We start from the raw sequence: 17,555 nt of genomic DNA on the forward strand, positions 1-17,555 counted from the left end.
TTGCAACGGCTTTAATTAGAAAACTTTTTCCTGTCCCCGCTTCTCCACTTACATACAGTCGGACAGGGTCAAATAATATACATGAGCACTCTTTTTTCTCATGTCTGAATCCATGTTCAATCTGCTCTGTGACTTCATCATATATCTTTTTCTGCTCAATGTTTAGTTGCGTTACCAAATCTTCTAAGTTAACTCCATCCTCTTGAGCTTGTTCCATAGCTCTTTCCACCTCATCCATGGCAGTGGCAGCTTCATTTTGGATAATTGGTCCTCCTAGTGGATCCTGGCTCAATGAAGTAGAACTCTGACTATCTTGAGAACTGTTTCTAGCTATCTCTTCAGCAATTGTGGTTTCTTGCTCCATTTCTTCATTCAACATTTGCAGATAATTTAGAAAAATAGGACATTCTATGGTATCCTTAGTTGCATTAAAAGAGTCTTCATAACAGAGAAAATCTCCAAGTAGTTCCTCTTCTGTACGCCATGGCTTAAAGAGTTGCAAAAGAGCTAAGTAGTAAAATTCTCTTTTGTCTGGAACTTCACAACTCAATTTTCGATGATTAATCAAATGGCCTTTTTTCTGCTTCACTAGACATCCTTCATAGCCAATGAGTGCATATTTTCCATTATTGATATCTTCTGTGATGTTCCTCTTATAACTGTAGTTTTGAAGAACTTCATACAAACATGTGTTCTCAAGGTGAGTACTTCTATTTGGATAGTATGTATCCAACATATTTGTCTTCAAAATATCTGTACTGTTTGGTTCTTTTTCCGCCAAATATTCAATTTCTTGTACAGATTTCAAAACTCGGTTTCGTGTGGCAGCAAGACCAAGACTCACCCAAATGATTGTTCTTGATTTGGCATAGAGACTTGCTGATGATAACCGATCAGAACATTCATATGCTCCAATTTCTCGATGCGACAACATCTTCAGACTGAAACTGTATAATTTCTTGCTTAGACTCTTTTCATGTGAAATGTCCTCCCACATTTCCTTCAGTTCTGTCTTTTCTTTTTTGGTGATGTAAGATGTCACATATCGAGCCACAGCAATAGAGTTGTCAGCAACGAACTGAATATCCATGTTAGCATTCCACATGGACAAAATCACTGGGTTGTAATCGTTGATGTACTTAGATTCTTCATTTCTTTTCAAATTATATGTGTTTTTGGGAGATTTTCTCGTCACAGTATGTCGTAGAGATGACATCAAATTATTTACTCTTCCCTTAGAAATCACTGGTCGAGGAAATGCAAAACGACATTTCGTGTAGTACTTTTCCTTGTTTTTAAATTTTCGACGACAGTACTTTCCACAACGATGAGATTGAAAACGTAAAACTTGTTGCCTTAAATTGTTTTCTTCAGTAGATTTTGGAACAGCACATGTTGAATACTCTTCAATGAAACTCATCACTGTTTCATCTGAATCTGTTCCAAATTTGGGTGCATCTTTAATCCACAACAACATATGTATATGAGGAGCACCTCTCGCTTGATATTCCTTCCTCCAAAAGAAATCCAAAACCTCTCCAAGGGGAGGATTTTTTTTGTTGGTAATAAAAGACATCATAGCTTCAAATCTATGATTAAAATATCTGCAAACATTCACTGGATCTAAAGAACACAGTTCTCCTGGTGTTTTCAATTCTATATTTGGTATGTTTTCATTTGCCTCTCGTAGAAATTGAAGTAAATCGTCCCATGCATACTCAGCACAGCTAAGAGTGAGGAACCATGTAGGAGTTCCTAAGTTTCTTAGCATACATTTCAATTCTCCATGACGACGAAACCAATACTCATTGGTTCCACGTTGACATGCCATGAGATTGATTAGCTGAGATTCCAAAATACTGTCTTGCAGATTAACTTTCTCCATAAAGTCCCTTGCACATACATTTTGCAAATGAGGTCCACTTTTTAATATATGATTAACTGCATAAGAAAGCCCAGACAAATCACTTTCAAACAGTAGATGAAATAAATATGGAATGCATTGACGAAACCTTGGATCTTCTGCATATAATCTTAGAGTCCGGTATTCAGCTGCAGGAATTTGAACTGGTCGATCATCATATCGTCCACCACAACCTGTTGGAAATAATTGTGGAAAACAACGAGCTTCCAAACTTTCTTCCCATACACTAATGGGACTTCCTTTTGCTGCCTTCATTTGAAACAAGTCAATTGCATTTCCCATTACTTCTTTGGAATGCAAAGGATGAACAGTATAATGTTCATATATTTCTTCAGTTCTAGACACATCAACTTTTTCAATTTGACCAACTGAAGAATCACTATCTTCTTCTGTAGCTGTTTCCTCAACTCCAACACTTACATGTTTGTAGTACTCATTGTTTTTAACTAAATACAACGTTGCCTTCTTGACTTTTTTAACATCCACTAAATCTTGCCAAATTTTCTTACTCTTTGTTGGAACCCCATTAACTAGAATAACTAAAGGATCTTCTTCTGCTCTTTCTACACCAATTGTATTAATATTTTTCTTTACATCTAGAGGCAAATAAACAACTCTTCCCTTTAATCCTCTCAGTAAATCTGATGGAGGCAATTTCCCTGTCTTAGGCTCCATGCGTACAATAGCCTGAAAAGGATGGACACATTGAATCAAAATAGATTCATAAGTATTTAGATCCATCAATTCAGAAGGAATATCTATCAACTGAAGATTATTATAAACTGCTCTTGCAGGCATTCTATTTTCATTTAATTTTTTCAAACAATAAGTGCAAATACGCTGATCCAAACTCAAATCAAAAGAATTCTCCACCAACAAATAACTTACAAAATCCTCCCATTCACTATTATTTTCCAATTCACTTTTTGCATATAAATCAACTAACCTAGTCTGAATTTTATAATGAGTCCGTCGACAACACACACAAGTTACATTAGGCCTCTCACTTGATTTCACCTTAAACTTGATAATTTCCTCATCAAACTTTTCAATACTTGAAATTTGTCCATTATCTTCTGCATTACCATCCATTACTATATCTATTTCTACACTGTCCTCTTTGTTCCCAAAATAACAAAACTCAATTTCTTCACAAATAGTCTTCACATCCACTTCAGATCCATGCAAAAGAGCACTATTTAACTGTTTAAGCTTAAGTGCAGGACTTTTTGCATAATACAACTTCCTCACTAATTTCCTTACGTTATTATGATGCACTGCTAACATCCTAAAATGATGAAAAACACTCCGACAAACTTTTCTAGAAAGACATGCTAGTGAATGCCCTTGCAAACCTGTGCTTTCTCTCACTCTGCAAGGATCTAACTCTTGCAGGATCTTCATTTTTTGTTTGAGACTTTTTTTACTATATGTACGTAAGAAATTTCGAAGCAAATCAATTGATTCCTGTCGCACACTACAAATACTACTGCATTTCCATGTGTACACTGGACCCTTAGTACGTCTCCCTAAAACTTCATCAGCTAACACCTCTTCTGCATCTCTAGGTACAAGTTTCTCTTTTTCCATCACACAACTATCTTTCACCTCATAGGCACGACCACTGGTGTCAACCGCATGCACCAAATCATTTTCCTGAAAGTAACTCTCCTCATTAAAAAAAGGCTCAGAACTTGAACTATGCATCCATTCACCAGAAAATACTTCACAAAAATTACTCCGATTAATAATACTTTTCCATCTACTGTTCGATTTGAAAACATCCATTGCCTTATTAAGTATCCTAATTCTATTGATTATTAAAATAAATAATTTTTTCTTAACTTCAAAAGCCTGATCAACAATCTTTTCTACACTTTTCTTTTTCTTGTAAAAAGCAGCTTTTAGTTTAATTTTCTTTTCATTTTTTAGCAAATTTAAAACTACCCTATTGCGAAACATTCGCCTACGAATGTCCCTAAAAACATTTACTCTTCTATTGCTAACCATTCTCTTCTCTCCTGGTCCAATGGAAACATTTTTTGTGGGCTTCTCTTTCCTTTTTAGATTTGTTGACTTTTTCTGTATATTCACATTAGCAATTTCATTTTTTTTCCTACGACATATGTTACGAAGAAAAGACTTAATTGGCTTACCAGAAGCTTTTCTGGTGTTTTTTGAAGTAGTTGTTGAAGAGGATTCCATAAACTCTGTTGTTGATGTTCTCCTTTTCCGTATGGTATTTTTGATATTTCTTTGCCTTGAAGGCATTTTTGCTTGCTTTTCAGAAGTTGATTTGAATCTGTTGTTCTGTTAAAAAAACACATGAAAGACCACTATTAGCAAACAACAAAGTAATGTTAAAAAGCAAACAATATAAACAATAAATTGCAACATATTTAAGTTTATACAATAGCAACTCATGGCTTTATTTTTAAAGGCCTTGCGCCACCAGTGCGTCACTTATTACCCATGTTTAAAGTCAAGCATCAGCTGCACATGCCATTCATAAATAAGGGCCAAATGCAAATACCAATCAATTGCACCCAAAAATCGATTTTTCAATAACATGTAAGAAACACTGCGCAAAACCTAAGTACAACCACTCAATATCATCAAACAAAGTCAGGGTCTGATTTATAAAGGCCTTGCGCCACCAGTGCGTCACTTATTACCCATGTTTAAAGTCTTGCATCGGCTGCACATGGCAATCATAAATAAGGGCCAAATACATATACCAATCAATTGCACCCAAAAATCGATTTTTGAATAACATGTAAGAAACACTGCGCAGAACCTATGTACAACCAATCAATATCATCAAACAAAGTCAGGGCCTTATTTATGAAAGCCTTGCGCCACCAGTGCGTCACTTATTACCCATGTTTAAAGTCATGCATCAGCTGCACATGGCAATCATAAATAAGGGCCAAATACATATACCAATCAATTGCACCCAAAAATCGATTTTTGAATAACATGTAAGAAACACTGTGCAGAACCTATGTACAACCAATCAATATCATCAAACAAAGTCAGAGCCTTATTTATGAAAGCCTTGCGCCACCAGTGCGTCACTTATTACCCATGTTTAAAGTCATGCATCAGCTGCACATGGCAATCATAAATAAGTGCCAAATACATATACCAATCAATTGCACCCCAAAATCGATTTTTGAATAACATGTAAGGAACACTGCACAGAACCTAAGTACAACCACTCAATATCATCAAACAAAGTCAGGCCTTATTTATGAAAGCCTTGCGCCACCAGTGCGTCACTTATTACCCATGTTTAAAGTCATGCATCAGTTGCACATGGCAATCATAAATTAGGGCAAAATACATATACTAATCAATTGCACCCAAAAATCAATTTTACAATAACATGTAAGAAACACGGCGCAGAACCTAAGTACAACCAATCAATATCATCAAACAAAGTCAGGGCCTTATTTATGAAAGCCTTGCGCCACCAGTGCGTCACTTATTACCCATGTTTAAAGTCATGCATCAGCTGCACATGGCATTCATAAATAAGGGCCAAATACATATACCAATCAATTGCACCCAAAAATCGATTTTTCAATAACATGTAAGAAGCACTGTGCAGAACCTATGTACAACCAATCAATATCATCAAACAAAGTCAGAGCCTTATTTATGAAAGCCTTGCGCCACCAGTGCGTCACTTATTACCCATGTTTAAAGTCATGCATCAGCTGCACATGGCAATCATAAATAAGGACCAAATACATATACCAATCAATTGCACCCAAAAATCGATTTTTGTTTAACATGTAAGAAGCACTGTGCAGAACCTATGTACAACCAATCAATATCATCAAACAAAGTCAGAGCCTTATTTATGAAAGCCTTGCACCACCAGTGCGTCACTTATTACCCATGTTTAAAGTCATGCATCAGCTGCACATGGCAATCATAAATAAGGGCCAAATACATATACCAATCAATTGCACCCAAAAATCGATTTTTGAATAACATGTAAGGAACACTGCACAGAACCTAAGTACAACTACTCAATATCATCAAACAAAGTCAGGCCTTATTTATGAAAGCCTTGCGCCACCAGTGCGTCACTTATTACCCATGTTTAAAGTCATGCATCAGTTGCACATGGCAATCATAAATTAGGGCAAAATACATATACTAATCAATTGCACCCAAAAATCGATTTTTCAATAACATGTAAGGAACACGGCGCAGAACCTAAGTACAACCAATCAATATCATCAAACAAAGTCAGGGCCTTATTTATGAAAGCCTTGCGCCACCAGTGCGTCACTTATTACCCATGTTTAAAGTCATGCATCAGCTGCACATGGCAATCATAAATAAGGGCCAAATACATATACCAATCAATTGCACCCAAAAATCGATTTTTGAATAACATGTAAGGAACACTGCACAGAACCTAAGTACAACCACTCAATATCATCAAACAAAGTCAGGCCTTATTTATGAAAGCCTTGCGCCACCAGTGCATCACTTATTACCCATGTTTAAAGTCATGCATCAGTTGCACATGGCAATCATAAATTAGGGCAAAATACATATACTAATCAATTGCACCCAAAAATCGATTTTTCAATAACATGTAAGGAACACGGCGCAGAACCTATGTACAACCAATCAATATCATCAAACAAAGTCAGGGCCTTATTTATGAAAGCCTTGCGCCACCAGTGCGTCACTTATTACCCATGTTTAAAGTCATGCATCAGCTGCACATGGCATTCATAAATAAGGGCCAAATACATATACCAATCAATTGCACCCAAAAATCGAATTTTGAATAACATGTAAGGAACTCTGCACAGAACCTAAGTACAACCACTCAATATCATCAAACAAAGTCAGGGTCTTATTTATGAAAGCCTTGCGCCACCAGTGCGTCACTTATTACCCATGTTTAAAGTCATGCATCAGCTGCACATGGCATTCATAAATAAGGGCCAAATACATATACCAATCAATTGCACCCAAAAATCGATTTTTGAATAACATGTAAGGAACACTGCACAGAACCTAAGTACAACCACTCAATATCATCAAACAAAGTCAGGCCTTATTTATGAAAGCCTTGCGCCACCAGTGCGTCACTTATTACCCATGTTTAAAGTCATGCATCAGCTGCACATGGCAATCATAAATTAGGGCAAAATACATATACCAATCAATTGCACCCAAAAATCGATTTTTGAATAACATGTAAGGAACACTGCACAGAACCTAAGTACAACCAATCAATATCATCAAACAAAGTCAGGGCCTTATTTATGAAAGCCTTGCGCCACCAGTGCGTCACTTATTACCCATGTTTAAAGTCATGCATCAGTTGCACATGGCAATCATAAATTAGGGCAAAATACATATACTAATCAATTGCACCCAAAAATCGATTTTTCAATAACATGTAAGAAACACTGCGCAGAACCTAAGTACAACCAATCAATATCATCAAACAAAGTCAGGGCCTTATTTATGAAAGCCTTGCGCCACCAGTGCGTCACTTATTACCCATGTTTAAAGTCATGCATCAGCTGCACATGGCATTCATAAATAAGGGCCAAATACATATACCAATCAATTGCACCCAAAAATCGATTTTTGTTTAACATGTAAGAAGCACTGTGCAGAACCTATGTACAACCAATCAATATCATCAAACAAAGTCAGAGCCTTATTTATGAAAGCCTTGCACCACCAGTGCGTCACTTATTACCCATGTTTAAAGTCATGCATCAGCTGCACATGGCAATCATAAATAAGGGCCAAATACATATACCAATCAATTGCACCCAAAAATCGATTTTTGAATAACATGTAAGGAACACTGCACAGAACCTAAGTACAACCACTCAATATCATCAAACAAAGTCAGGCCTTATTTATGAAAGCCTTGCGCCACCAGTGCGTCACTTATTACCCATGTTTAAAGTCATGCATCAGTTGCACATGGCAATCATAAATTAGGGCAAAATACATATACTAATCAATTGCACCCAAAAATCGATTTTTCAATAACATGTAAGGAACACGGCGCAGAACCTAAGTACAACCAATCAATATCATCAAACAAAGTCAGGGCCTTATTTATGAAAGCCTTGCGCCACCAGTGCGTCACTTATTACCCATGTTTAAAGTCATGCATCAGCTGCACATGGCAATCATAAATAAGGACCAAATACATATACCAATCAATTGCACCCAAAAATCGATTTTTGAATAACATGTAAGGAACACTGCACAGAACCTAAGTACAACCACTCAATATCATCAAACAAAGTCAGGCCTTATTTATGAAAGCCTTGCGCCACCAGTGCGTCACTTATTACCCATGTTTAAAGTCATGCATCAGTTGCACATGGCAATCATAAATTAGGGCAAAATACATATACTAATCAATTGCACCCAAAAATCGATTTTTCAATAACATGTAAGGAACACGGCGCAGAACCTATGTACAACCAATCAATATCATCAAACAAAGTCAGGGCCTTATTTATGAAAGCCTTGCGCCACCAGTGCGTCACTTATTACCCATGTTTAAAGTCATGCATCAGCTGCACATGGCATTCATAAATAAGGGCCAAATACATATACCAATCAATTGCACCCAAAAATCGATTTTTAAATAACATGTAAGGAACACTGCACAGAACCTAAGTACAACCACTCAATATCATCAAACAAAGTCAGGGCCTTATTTATGAAAGCCTTGCGCCACCAGTGCGTCACTTATTACCCATGTTTAAAGTCATGCATCAGCTGCACATGGCATTCATAAATAAGGGCCAAATACATATACCAATCAATTGCACCCAAAAATCGATTTTTCAATAACATGTAAGAAACACTGCACAGAACCTAACTAAAACCACTCAATCTCATCAAACAAAATCAGGGCCTCATTTATAAAAGCCTGGCGCCACCAGTGCATCACTTATTACCCATGTTTAAAGTCATGCATCAACTGCACATGGCAATCATAAAAAAGGCCAAATAAAAATACCATTCATTTGCACCCAAAATCGATTTTTAAATAACATGTAAAAAACACTGCGCAGGACTTATATACTAACATACAATTTCACTTCTAAAACATAACTATCTGCTTCCAAATATTCTCCATAGAGAAAATAAATCTCTATCTAAATTAAATGAATCATTACTTACCTTTAGAAATGCTTTTGGAGATTGAAAACAGTGTCAGACACACACACCAATTTTTCTTTAGCAGAGGAAAAGGTGTGCTCTCAATACACTGAAACCAAGACTGGCATAGAAAATCTCTATCTTTGTACACATATGCCTTAATTCAACCAATGAAAACTCTTCCCTCACTATTTTCAAACCAACACCCATCCCCCTCTCAAACCTTTCTATCTGTTACCATAGCAACTCCCTCCTAACTGAACTCTAAGGTTCAAAAGTTTATCTTACAATGTTGCAAATTAACTCAGCAAGGATGTTTGACCTGTGAATACAGCAGCCTATACAGGGTATTTTTGCTTTTGGTGATTTTTTTTAAACCATTCAAATTGCTTCTTTCACACAACATAACCATACACCCTAACTTTCAGTTTTCAACTATCTGAATCCACCAATCATTGCTAGTGATTCAAGAGCACAGAAACTCCACAATTATTTTTTTGTGAACTCCTACTGTTCCAACTGCCATTTCATTCCCACACTTCATCTGACTGGACCAGAACCTTCTCACATCATGTACTCTGTTTGGGTTATTGGACATAGCTACATCCACTGGGCTCAAAGGTATGCAGCTAGCAGAAATTTTCATAACCTTGATTTATCAAATGTGGAAATCAAGTGGATTGGCCACAGAGGATTAAAATGTCACCAATTGATACCATTGGTGAAAACCTTTTTGCATCTGCCAGAACCTGACCTTATAATTGTGCACTGTGGTGGAAACGATCTAGGCACATTAACTGGGGTAGGTCTGGAAATGCTATTAAAGGACACCTTTCATCAATTGATGATACTTTTTCCCCACACTGCCTTGGTATATTCCAATATATGCCAAAGACAGAAATGGAACTGGTCCAACCAATTTGGTCCACAATTTGAGAAAGCACGGAAACATGTAAATAAATCTGTTTCTGCTTACATGAGAGACTATGGAATGGGTTCATTATACAATAATAACTTGCGTTACAACATGCAAGACATCTACAGAGGAGATGGAGTGCACTTCTCAGATGAGGGGAATAGAATATTCCTCCTGAATTTAAGAATGTGTATTGGAACCTACTTGTAGGTACCTAAATCAACCACAGAACCCAAAAGCTCTTTTCAGAGCTACCCTAACTCTGATCATTCAAAGCGTTTATTTTTTTCTAACTTTTTTCACTATTTTTCACCAAAGTACGCGTACGAGAACGCTTAAAGGTGCGCGCACCAGGCGCTTCCCCCGTGGAAAATTAAAGAATTTTTTTTTTTTTTTTACGTTTATGAGCCTCCTAAGCCCCCCTCAGAAAACCTAGAGGGTCAAGAAGTCTCTACAGTTCCCCCTTCTATCCATTCCGAACATTGTTTACCCTCCATCTTGTGTCTCGATTGTTCCGAAACACAAAATGGATGACTCCCGATACGCTGCCCGTGCGCGTACTTGAGCGCGCACTAGTAAGCGCAAAATAAAAAAAGGTGGGAAAGTAATTTACGGAAAACCCAATGGAGACACTTTCATCAAATATAGAATACGCCCTACTACATAGCAGTCCCTACCATTTGCCCAAATTTGGTGAAATTCCATTGAGACATTTAGGCTACAGGCCTGTCTAAATATCCTGAGGTAAATTACATGACAAAAACACACTTGTAATGTTAGAATTTACAACCAATTAAAAAGTATCTCTCATTTTCTACGATTTTTTCCTGTCGTTTGATTGGTTAAGTACAACAATATATATAAAAGAAGAGAGGGAAACACAGCCATTTTGACTACTGCTTCCTGAAGTACACTTGAAAACAAATTTCACTGTCAACTTCAACTAATTTCTCTAAGGTAACTTCTAATTATGGAAGTATATTGTACACATTAAGTTTATTTCTTAAAAAATATTCTGTTAGTGATATGCTATCCCTCTTTAATAGTTAGAGATAGACATAGACTTCTCTGTAATAGTTATGGATTGAGTTAGGCTTCTCTGGTATACTAGCTCTACTAATATAGTTAATTTATATGCAATTTACAGAAAGAAAATGGAAGGAGAAAATAAGGCAAATGATACTTCTATCAAAGTAAAGGTGGAAAAACCAGAAGATGAAAAAAAAGAAGTTGATTTCATGGATGACTCTTTGGATGAACAGTTTATAGAATGTTTGGAAGAAATTGAATCATGTACATATAATTATGAGGAAATTCCGGACAATATTATGTTAGAAATTTTATTAAATTATGAAACAGAATCAGAGGAATAAATTTATCTTTAATAATATCAATTGTATCAGACAATATTCTTTTTTATATGTAATTCATGAAGTATAAACAAATAAAAAAAAAAAACAATTCATAAACATACAATTTTTGAAGTGATTATTTTTCCATAGTACCCTCCCCGATACGCTCCCCCGTGCGCGCACCAGGCGCTTCCCCCGCTCCCCCGTGCGCGCACCAGGCGCTTCCCCCGCGAAAATCGAAAAAAAAAAAAAAATTTTTGAGGCCCCGCGGGGCCCTTTAATGGCCCCCATATCACACCTAGGGGGTCAGGGGGGTCTACCCTGCCCCCTTATGGTCAATTCCACCCTTTGTTTTTGCCACCTCTTATGACTAGATTTTACCGATAGACAAGATGGCGGCCGCTCCGGACTGTTTAGAATGTTTACAGACAACTGAGAGCCAACCAGCTTTCTGCGCGCAAGTCGCGTGTCGCGCCGGGAGCGCTCACGGGTGCGCGCACCCGAGAGCGCCTATAGATATATATATTTTTTTGAACGTTAATTTCTCAAAATCCACTGAAGCACATATCTTGAGACATAGCAAAGGCACATCGGGCTACCAGTCCCTACAATTTTGCCAAGTTTGGTGGAAATCCATTCAGCCGTTCGGGCTAAAAGTGAAATCGACCGCCCTATGGAAATTAACATGGGGAAAACGCGTTTTGGGACCCCCCTTTTATCTCAGCCCCCGCTTGACGAATCCCCCCCAAACTTTCAGGGAAGGACCGGACCGCCATGAGACCATTTTCCTGAAAATTTCAGGCAGATTCGACAACCGGCGCCAAAGTTATTCAAAATAGAATGTTGAGATTTAACATTGAAAATTATCCTAACTATAACTACCTACTGGCGACCGCCAGTAGGTAATATATATATATATATATATATATATATATATATATATATATATATATGTATACTCTCTGAAAAAACCATAAGTTTCACACCGGTTATAGTTAGGTAATAGTGATGTTTGTCTCTTTCAAGAGACTTGGGCTAGAGAACCCCTGTCCAGAATGGGATATGCAATCTTTGAAATCAAGGCCAGCTGGAGTGGCAAGGGGAGACCCTCGGGCGGCTTGGCGGTGTGGGTAGCCAGCCACATTGGATGTACTGCGGAGAATGTAGTTACGTTCTCCCAGGACATACAGTGTGTTCTACTCAAGTGGCCCAATGGCCCTAAGTTAGCAATTATAAATGTGTACTCTTGTCCAGTTGGTCCAACCATGGAGTCACCCACACTTGATGATCTCTCGTCCTTTTTGGGCCAGCTACCCAAAGACTGTAAGATAGTGATGGGTGGAGACTTCAATAGTCACTTTGAACCACTGGAAGGGTTGAGGGAAGGCGCACTCACTGCAGAAGATGATTTTTGGGGTGTTCCGGTGTGTCAATCTCCCCACCCCAAATCTTGGTCTCCTCTTGCCGTGCAAATTATGTCTTTGACACTTAATTTTGCGCTAATGGCTTGCAATAGGCGAACAATTTCAGACACCCCCTCACAATGTAATTTTAACAGGAAGGACCAGGAATCGCGGCTGGACTACATTTTCGTAGATATTAGCCTGTGGTCCAAGGTCAAGGATTTTAAAGTAGTTGCACGAACGGACAGCGACCATAATGCACTTTTACTAGACTTGGTGTATTCTGCAGTCGCAGCTGGACCGCAGCCCGCTGAGACCAGGGAGGACCCATGTAACCTGGTTCTCACCTCCAATAGGCGTATGGTAAAATGGGAGAAACTGGCAAATTCGCAAGAAAGTACCAGAAAATTGTATGAGCTAGCACTCCCTAAGCTAAAGGACTTGGATAATCTAATTAACCAACCTAGACTTCAAGACTTTAATTAAAAATTTGCCCTAATCCACGAAGAGTTATTGGGCGCTCTGGGTGAGGTCCTTTATCCGGAGGTAGTGCAGCGTAAGCAAAAGACTCGAACCTCAACCTGGTACAACTCAGACTGTAAAAAGGCCAAGTCTGAGTTAATAATAGCAATAAAAGCAGGTACAGATAGGGGCAAGGTCGCCGAGCTCAAGCGGGAATATAAGGATATAATGACGCGGGCAAGGTCAGAGTGGGACTGGGACAGATGGCAGGATCTCTCTCTCGCCCTAGAAACGAGGGACTCTAGGAGATTCTGGTCCTTGGTAAACATCGGCACAGGTGAACCAAAAACTGCAGTGGAGCCCAACATTGCAGCTTCTATGTGGGAAGCCCACTTTGGTAAGCTCTATGAAGATATCTCCGAAGGTACCAATGATGTGGCTGCTGCCGTCTTATCCCAATCTGGTGACGGATTGGAATTTAGTCTTGGGGAGGTGGTCTGCGCAATAGAGAGACTGGCGTTGGGTAAAGCTCCGGGACTCGACAGATTGCCTGGCGACCTCTTTAGGTCCCATCCTGAGATCTGGGCCCCGTATCTCCTTATTCTTTTCAATTCTATTGCAGGAGGCATGGAGATCCCCTGTACTTGGCTGGGGGCGGAGATAGTACCCATCTTCAAGAAGGGCTGTCCTCTTCTCCCAGCCAACTACAGGCCGATCAGCCTTATAGATGTGCCCCAAAAACTCTTTTCCCGCCTCATACTGGACCATCTCCTGGACTGGATGGAGGACAATGATATTCTAAGCCCCCTTTAGGCTGGCTTCAGGAAAAACACGTCCACCATGGACCAGATCTTCCGCCTCGTACTCCTCTATTGGAAAACTGTGAGGATCGAGGGGGGGAGGTTGTATATGGTGTTCGTGGACATGAGGTCAGCATTCGACCTGGTCCCCTGAAAGAAACTTTGGGAGGTTTTAAATGAGATGGGGGTCCCTATACACCTTCTACAGGCCATAATCCGGCTCCACAATGGTAATTTTGCTCAGGTCAGGTGTGGGAGGGGTGGAGCATTGTCAAAAAGGTTCGCAGTCCTTAGGGGGGTAAGGCAGGGTTGCGTCTTAGCCTCAACCCTGTTTTGCCTTTATGTTAATAACGTTATATCCCATCTTGGTAATGTAAGGGATAATGATGCTCCAGTTTTGGCAGGCAGGAGGATGCCGGCCATCATGTTTGCCGACGATACCCTCCTGCTCTCCAAATCCCCGATGGGGATACAGTGGATCCTGGATGGATTTGGTCTTTTCTGTAGACAATATGGTCAAGAGATCAATACAGGGAAGACCAAATTCATGATATTCAACCCCTCACCCAAGACAAGACCAAATCCTTTACTGAGCTCTGTAAGTCAGGAGAGGGTAAAAATATTCCAGTATTTGGGGGTAACCCTGCACGAGAATCTATCCTGGGAACCACAAATAGCAAGATCTCGGATAAGGCTGTCTCAACTGTCCGGGGCAATTCTGAAGGTTACGAACACTTCTACTTTTAAACCCATTGCTCCGGCAGTTGAAATGTACAAAACACAAGCTAAAGCGGCTGCATCATATGGTAGTGAGCTATGGGGGCACAAAGCAGGGACAGCGATGGCGAGTGTTGAAAACAACTCCCTGAGACGCCTCCTGGCCCTTCCCCATGGCACGCCCCTGCTTCCTTTAAGATTAGACGTGGGTCTTCAAACCATAGGTGAGGATCTGGAATCAAAGCCACTTAGATTCTGGCACAGGCTCTGGACCACCACTGAGCTTGTACACTACAGGCAAGATCTTACCCACGTAATGAACCTGAACCAATGTGACAGAATTCCGTGGTTGGCTTTTGTCAAGAAAGAACTGTACCGGTTGAGTCTCCATGAGCTCTGGGAGGCCCCTGAGATAGGCAGCCAAAAAGTTTCCCTGAAAAGACTTGTGGAGATACATAAGGAGAGAAGTCTTGCTTCCCTTGTGTTTGCACCCCATAATGGAATTTTAACTGAACGATTCCTGGACTCAAAAAATTCTTACTACTTTGAAAGTTTTATGGATATCATCTTCCCGATATTGGCAAGAAAACTATTCATCCAATGGAGGTTTGGCACTTTGCCCATTAAATCCTTTACATGTAAATGGGCTAGGGGGAAGACAAAACATGCCCCGCCTGTAGCAAGTATGATGAGGAGGAAATTCATGTTCTGTTCTTTTGCCCAGCCTACAATAGACTTATGAAACACTGGCTAGTGCCTCTATGTAGGAACTTGGGCGTTAGGAACTTTGTGATTTCACACAGAATACTGAAAACAAATTCTTCCCCTGATATAGTATTTGCAGTTGCAAAATTTCTAATGGCCATGTGGCACATCAGGAGGAAATTATTAAAAGCCTGACTACCAAAGGATGGAACTTTTACATAATTGTATTGCCAATGTATCTGTAATTACCAACTGGGATTGATTTTTTTTATCTACTCCTTCAAAGTATGTTTTAACACAATGTTTTAATATAATATGTATCTCTTGTAATGTATGTTTTATATGTATCTTTTATGGCCTAAATGGCCGAAATAAAGAATTTTTGGATTGGATTGGATTGGTTAGGAGTTAGCATTTAACAAACCTTTGAAATTCACTGAAAAATACATAGGTTTCACACATGTTATAGTTAGCTGGACATTTCACTCATACAAAACCTTTTGAAATTCTCCCATTATAGTTAGTTCAGCTAACTATAACTCGCGCACCCGCAATGCACTGCTGATGATGTCACATACTGCATCACTCATGACAAGGTCAGTGACATCACTCATGACATCACCAATGACATCTCAAATGACATCACTGATGACATCACTGATGACATCATCCTTGTGAAAGAGTGGCAGACCTCCTCTGACCCTAATATAACCTTTGATACACAAATTCAAAAATAGAACCTAACATTTTCTAAAAAATGGAGATACCAATACCAGTTAGAACAACCTATTCAGTAATTCCAGATGTTGTAGAAAGTCCATCATGAAACATAATTCCAACAGCTACAAAAGTTCTTCCTGATATTTAACATTGACCAGCTACAAAAGTTTTAATTAAAGTTTCAAATTTTCTTCCAACAGCTCTACAACGTTGCAGCATTGAAATTACATACTGTCCATATCTTTGTATAAATAATGTTGATGACATTTCTGATTTACATTGGCTACACTCCATGTTTTGACTTGCTCCTCTAACTAGATTGTTAAAGGACACTGATTCACAAGCTGGTAAAGTCACATATTTGAATCTTTCACTGTCTATGTTAGTGTTATATGTAAGCAAACAATTTTGACAGTCATGTTGCCATTGAACACATGTCCAAAACATTTCGAATATCAGAAAAACTTTGTTTTTTACTTTTATCACTACTACATTTCTCATAAACAGAATACAACAATGAACAGAATCTTTCGTCCCTATTTTAAAAAATGTGCTGTTGCAAACTTTCAAGAACAAAAACAACATTAACAACTACATTAGCATAGCAGTTGACATCACAACTATTTTCAAACCGATAACCAACATTCTCTTCAACACTGTCCTTTTTCTTTTTGCTTGCAGGCGCAACTGCATCTTGTTTTTTTTCTTTCTCTACATTTTCACTACAGATATTCTCAAATCTTCTTTTTCTACCTACCACACACTTTTCCAATACTGGATACTGACCTAAATTAGGTGCATATTCTCTTCTTAACCTATTATACTCTTTCACACAATTTACATCTGCACTAACCTTTGTCTCATCAAAATCAATCAAGTACAATCCAGATAAAGTTCTGACTCGAGACAAAGCAACATATGCCTACCCTCTTTAAACACGGTACTTCCAATATTCACTAAAGCACTATCTACACTTAAATCTTGAGATTTATGAATGGTCCCCGCATACGCCAAAAAAACAGGAAACTGTTTTCTGCGAACATACAAATCTTTTACAATCAAAAACCGAGCTGAAAAACGACAAAATTGTTGTACTTCTTCAATTTGATCAAATTTGATTTTCAAAAATTAAACACCATCTCTATTTACGTAATTTACAAAATCAACAACTTTTCCCTTTGCTCCATTTACTAAACCTTTTTCCACATTCAAATTACGTCGTAAAATTACCATACGGTTTACACATGCATACAAATTCTTTTCTAAACCAGCAGTTTTATTTATCGATTTCTCTAAAGAATCCAATTTCCTCTTCAACTTTTCACTCAAAATAATAGTGATTCCTTCATGTTCTATTTTATCAATAGCTTCTAATTT

This window comes from Lissotriton vulgaris, chromosome 5 (assembly GCF_964263255.1).
Source record: "Lissotriton vulgaris chromosome 5, aLisVul1.2, whole genome shotgun sequence".
In the NCBI taxonomy this organism is placed as follows: Eukaryota; Metazoa; Chordata; class Amphibia; order Caudata; family Salamandridae; genus Lissotriton; species Lissotriton vulgaris.